This window comes from Lepus europaeus, chromosome 5, assembly GCF_033115175.1.
Source record: "Lepus europaeus isolate LE1 chromosome 5, mLepTim1.pri, whole genome shotgun sequence".
Taxonomy (NCBI): Eukaryota; Metazoa; Chordata; class Mammalia; order Lagomorpha; family Leporidae; genus Lepus; species Lepus europaeus.
This window is the reverse complement of record NC_084831.1, coordinates 6,373,135-6,379,134: the sequence shown is the minus strand read 5'-3', so window position 1 is coordinate 6,379,134 and position 6,000 is coordinate 6,373,135. Positions and strand designations below refer to the sequence as shown.

Here is a 6,000-nt window from a genome sequence, read left to right as displayed (position 1 = left end):
CACTGGTGTCCTGTCAGGATGCCTGGGAGCCAGTTCGGCCTCCGCTTCCTGCTAATATACACGCTGGGAGGCAGCAGACGATGGCCCAAGGACTTGGTTCTTGCCACCCACATGGGAGCCTGGGATGGAGCTCCTGGCTCCTGGCTTTCAACATGGCTCAGCAGGCATTTGCGAAGTGAACCAGTGGACGGAAGAATCCTGTTGGTCTGCCTTTCAAATATGTAAATATAACTTTGGAAATTAAAAAAAATCATTTATACACTATGTCTTGAAAAACCAAGCAACATACTCGTTTTTTAAAAATTTTATTTACTTGAAAGGCACAGTCACAGAGGCAGAGAGCCATCTTCTGATCGCTGGTTCACTCCTCAAATGTCTGCAAGGGCCAGAGCTGGGCTGATCCGAAGCCAGGAGCCAGGAACCTCCTCTGGGTTTCCCACGCGGGTGCAGGGGCCCAGGGACTTGGGCCATCCTCCACTGCTTTCCCAGGCCATAACAGAGAGCTGGATCGGAAGTGGAGCAGCTGGGACTTGAACCTGCGCCCATATGGGATGCCGGCACTGCAGGAGGCAGCTTCACCACCACACCATAGCGCCGGCCTCCAACGTACTCAGTTTTGATTTGTTCAAACATCAGCATTTACAAAGAACACCGTGAATGAGTGCTCTCCTTGCACCGGCGCTCTTCACTCTGGGAGGCTTGCAGGCCGGCGCCTGCCCTGTGCGTGGGACCTCTCTGGGCACGGATGGGGACACAGACATGGCTGCGGAACACTGCTGGCCTTTCAGAGTGAACAATATCATGATTTTGATTAAAAACGAAAATATTCCTCAAATAACTCAAACACAGTTGTTGAAAGAGTAAAGCGTTATATGGAAATTTCAGAAGATAAACAGAAAAAAAAAAAAGTATTTCCTATTCTTGCCCCAGGAAGGGGAGAGGTGTAGGGGTGGGGGGCAGACACGCGGCGGGGGGCTCAGGGCAGCAGGCTGGGCCACATTACGCAACCGGCACGTCTGCGTGCTGAAAACGAGGCCACACCTGGAGAAACGCGTCCCTTTAAAAGGACGGCGGATGTCAGCGGCAGCTCCGCAGAGCCGGGCCCGCACGGGAACGCCCTGCGCGCCGACCCCCGCCCCCGGAAACGCGCCCGGCGCCAGGACCCTGCGCTCCGAGCGCCCCGGCGCGGCCCTGACCGCCGCCCGGGCAGCAAGGCCCCAGGCCCGCGACGCCGCAGGGAGGAAGGAGCCCACGCCCGCACCGCTCGGGGCCACGTCCGTGCGGGGGCGTCCGGAGGCGCGGGCTACACCGGTCCGTGGCGGATTCCGTCGCCTCGGGCCGCAGCCGGTTGGCTATACAGATGGTGCGTGGGAGAGGCCATTATCTCCACGGCTTCACCGGGCTCCTGGAGCAGCTGAGCCCGGGGAGAGTCGCTCACCGCAGAGCCAGCTCCATCCAAACCCGCGCTCCTCCCTCGGGCCGCCTCCCCGCCCACCGCGCCCGCTCCGCCCCTTTGCTCTTCGCGCGGACTCGGTCTCTACCGGGACTTCGTTCGGCCCGCCCACCTCCTGACCCCCCCCACCGCCCCAAGGAGCCCAATCAGTGTCTCCGCCTGCCGATAGGGCCCCGCCCCTCCTCGGGAAGACCCCGCCTCGCAGGCTGCGTCAGCCAATGCGCGGCCCCGGGCCCCGCCCCTCCCTCAGGCCCCGCCCCCGGCGCCCGGCCCTCCGCGGCCTGCCTCCCTCCGGGGCGTTGCCGTCGCCGCGCCTCCGCCGCCCGCGCGGAGCCGATGCCGCCCCCTCCGCCGGGCCCTCCTCCGGCGGCCTGGCGCCTCCCTCCCTCCCCGCCGCGGTGACTCACGGAGCGGGAGGCGGAGGCTGAGGCGGCCGCTCCCGCTGCTGCTGCTGCTACCGCCGCCGCGGCTGCTCGGGCTGAGCGCGCCCCGGAACAGGCCGCCGCGCGCCGCGCTCCGGACCCCCAGCCCCCGCCGGCCCGGCCGGGTCGGGCGGCCCAGGTAAGCGCGAGGCCGGCCCATGCTCGCAGTGCCCGGGCCCGCGCCGCGCCGGAGCCCGGGGCAGCCGCCGGCCCTTTGTCTCCCGGGGAGGGGCCGCGCAGGGCGCCCCCGACCCCGCTCGGACCCAGCGGCCTGGCCTGGGCCTCCCCGCCCCCGCCCGGGGGTCGCCTCCACAGGTGTCCGAGCCCCCGGCCCGGCTCACCCCTCTGCGCCCGCGGGGCTGTCGCCGTCTGGCCCCTGGTCTCTTCCCTCACCTGCGCGCGGCTCCCAGCATCCTGACTCCAGGTTTCCCCAAACTAAATGCAGCCGGGGTCTGATTGGGGTGCGTCCCAGTGCCAGCCCTCCCCGGTGGGTGTTCCTGGAAGGGACACCTTGGAGGCGCAGGTCTCACCTGGATGGCGGGGGCGTGTGTACGTGAACCTGCAAAATTAACCGCTTGGAGCCCGGAACTCCACTTCTCACCTCTGCCTCGTCCCTCTCACCGCAGCCGCCTTCCTCGTTAAACCTGGGAACCAAGACCCGCAGGTGTGGACGCCCGGGCTCTGTTAGGCCCTACGTCCCCGCGTGTCTTTTGGGTGCTGAACTTGACCCAGCCGTACCTGCTGTCTGGTTGGCCCCTGGGGAGGCCTGAGGGGCCCGGGTTGGCATCAATCAAGAGTTTTAGGAATAATGAGACGTGCGACTAGCAGCACCTCCTATCTGAGTGTGCCCCAGCTGCTAATTGTTTTGTCTCCTGTCACTCACAGTACTCAGGGAGGCCTGTCTGGCCGGCTGCTGGGGAAACTGAGGCACGGGGTGTGTTGGTGAGGGACCCGGAGCAAGTTCAGAGTTTGTCTTGCGGTTCCGTTCTCAGGTTCCTTGGCTCCTAGCTCCCTGCTACAACCGCTGGGCTCTCGTTCCTGGCTTCAGACCCTAGGTGATAACTGATCTCTTGGGCCATTAAAGTGTCCAGGATGCCAACAGCTCCCACTGATTTAAATCAGGGCACTGAATCATAAGTAGAGGTGGCAGCTGGTAGATGCCCGTGCGTCACTGATGGTTTCCTGGGGACTTCAGTGGTCCTTGTAAGTACCTCCGTTGGCTGCAGACTCACCCCTTCGAGGGTGAGCACCTACTGTGTGCCAGGACCGTTCCAGGCACGGGAGCTTCTGTGGGGCAGACAGACAGGACGGTCCCTGGCCACCTGTGGGTGAATTCTAAAGAGGAAGGAGGAATAGGCAAGGGGACAATTTCAGGAGTGGTAGGGGCCAGAACAGGAAGCATCTGTCGGTGGTGGTGGGTGAAGCTGCGTGCCTGGCACACCCACATCCCATGGTGTTAGGCTGGGTCAAGTCCTGGCTACTCCACTTCCAATCCGGTTTCCTGCTGATGCATCCCAGAGGAAAGATATGACAGCTCAAATGCTTGGGCCTCTGCCTCCCACATGGGAGACCCAGGTGGAGTTCCTGCCTCCTGGCTTTGACCTGGTCCAGCCTGGCTGTTCATTTATGGAATGAACAAGTGGAGGGAAGGTTCTCTCTCTCTCTCGCTCTCGCTCTCTCTCTCTCGCTCTGCCTTTCAAGTAGATGAAAAATAAACATTAATTTTTTTTTTTATATCTGTAGAACAACAAAAGATTTTTTAGGTCGTAGTGAAGAGTTTGGATTTTATTCCAAGTGCAGGTAGAAACCACTGGAGTGTTTTAAGCAGAGACGTGATAAGATCTGATTCAAGTTCTATAAGGTGTTGTGGCTGCTGCCTAGACTGGGTGGGGGGAACAGGAGTGCAGGCAGGGGTATTAGTCAGGAAAGCTCCCGGTGGGCGGGAGCCGCAGGGCAGCAGCAGAACTGAAGCCGTGGAGTCTGCGTGCTCCCCAGGAGAGGCTGAGAGCCGTAAAGCGAACCTTTGGGGAGCACCGACTGGGGGTTCTGTGTCTAGTCAAGGATCCCTGGAGTTGATCGCGCTCAGGTGTAGTTCAGGAAGTCTCATCCAGACTCTTCGGTGACTCAGACACCGTGCTGGGGTCTAGGACCAGGTCAGACACCTGTCTGAGCCCACACACAGTCTGGCGGACCTGAAGGTTTAACTCAGAGCAGTGTCCACCTTGTAACCATGTGCACTCAGCGATGGGAGAGGTCTGTGGGTCTCGGCCGCGGTCAGAGGCGGAGGAGGAGGGCAGAACACACCAGACTTCATTCCTGCGTTGCTTGCGTGGAGGCGTTATGCCCTGTCTGAATGGGAAGACGCTCACTAAGAACCAAGAGTTGAAACGGTCCTCGGGGGAGGTGGAGAACAGCTCCGTGGCTGTGAACTTGAACTGTTAAGCAGAACAAAACTTGATTTCTGTATTGCTCCAAATGTGTGCTGTCCAAGCATGTCAGAATGAGGGGACCTTGGGCGTTGCATAGCTAGCCCCCTCCTCTGTGGTGGAGTAGACATGGACGACTCCTTGGAAGACCCACTGTGGTGTGGACATTTTCCTAGGCTGCCCATCCTGCTTGTGTTTCTGCTCCCTGTGTATGGGTAGGCGGCTGGGATCGCCACGGGATTCGTCTGTGTTCCCCGTGGCGTCTGGACCCGCACCTGCACGATGTGTACGCTCAATCACATACATGCTGGGTGTCTGTCTCATTGACCTAAAGCTAGAAGCAAGGAGTCCTGGCCCTGGCCCTGTGTTTTCCTCACTCCACTCCCTTGCAGACTGCCCTCCAGGGTCCGAGTTGGGGGTCAACCCGCAGTCTCGGGTCCCTATGCTCATGGTACAGGATGGCTGTGCCTTGGTGGGGCTGCTCCCTTCCCATCGCTGCCTACAGGGAACAGCTGCAGAGGGTGCTGACCGAGGAGTTATTTGACACTCAGCAAATGTGAGGTGCAGCTCTTACCGAGAGCACGGACTTTGTACCAAGAGCGTCTGGGTTTGGATCTTGGTTCTGCCGTCATGAGCTGCAGGATCTCCGCCGAGTAACTTGACCTGTCCGTGTCTGACTTCCCCATCTGTAAGAGAGTAGTACTTCCCCCGAGGCGTTGTTGGAAGCGTGAACGTAACCCTTACCTGTTAGATGCTTAGAACAGAACCTTTGTTGAAGCATTCATTGTTTCACCTTTTTAGTCAAGGCTTGGTGCCTTTCACCAGAATTTAAGCTCCTTGGGAGCAGAGATAATGTCTTTTGTTTTTATTTTAAATATTTTTATTTATTTATTTATTTATTTGCAAAGCAGAATTACAGAGAGAGTCTTCCATCTGCTGGTTCATTCCCCAAATGGCCGTGATGGCTGGAGGTGGGCCGATCCAAAGCCAGGGGCTTCTCTGGGCCTTCCACGTGGGTGCAGGTTGGGCCATTCTCCACTGCTTTCCCAGGTACATTAACAGGGAGCTGGATTGGAAGTGGAGCAGCTGGGACTCGAACCAGCGTCCATGTGGGATGCAGGAGGAGGTTTAACCTACTACACCATAGCACCAACCTCAATAATGTCTTTTTACTTTGTCTACTATTACGGTCCAGTGCCTCAACTTTGTTGGTACTCAGTAGACATTTGTCAACTTGAATGACTTTTTGAGTACTCAGTATGTGTCAGGCACTGTTGTAGACCCTGGGGATCCAGCCAAGAACTTGGGGGTCAAGGTGCGTGGTCTTATGACGTTTCTCTCCCAGTGGGAGGGAACAGGCAAACAGCTGCACACAGAAGGTACGATGTGGCAGACTTTCGGTACACAGCTAAGATGCCACTTGGGACGCCTGTAGCCCATAAGGGCGCCTCTGAATTTGAGTGCCAGCTCCACTACTGCTACTTCCTCCTTTTTTGTTTTTAAAGATTTATTTTATTTATTTGGAAGGCAGAGTTACAGAGAGAGGGAGAGAGAGAGAGAGATCTTCCATCTGCTGGTTCACTCCCTAAATGGCTACAAAGTCCAGAGCTGGGCCAGTCTGAAGCCAGGAGCCAGGAGCTTCTTCTGGATCTCCCACGTGGGTACAGGGGCCCAAGCACTTGGGCCAGCTTTTATTGCT

General features: G+C 58.5%; 1 protein-coding gene across 2 annotated transcripts in view; it reads left to right on the top strand.

The window, feature by feature from the left end:
* The first annotated feature begins 1,956 nt into the window (after positions 1-1,956).
* The window catches only part of CTNNBIP1 (catenin beta interacting protein 1), a 56,338-nt gene continuing 52,294 nt past the window's right edge, over positions 1,957-6,000 (top strand). The window contains exon 1 of one of the 2 annotated variants that reach the window (XM_062190401.1): positions 1,957-2,014. The gene's annotated coding sequence lies outside the window, so the exon portion shown is untranslated. The remainder of the gene's footprint in view (positions 2,015-6,000) is intronic. The other variant, XM_062190402.1, reaches the window with a different exon arrangement.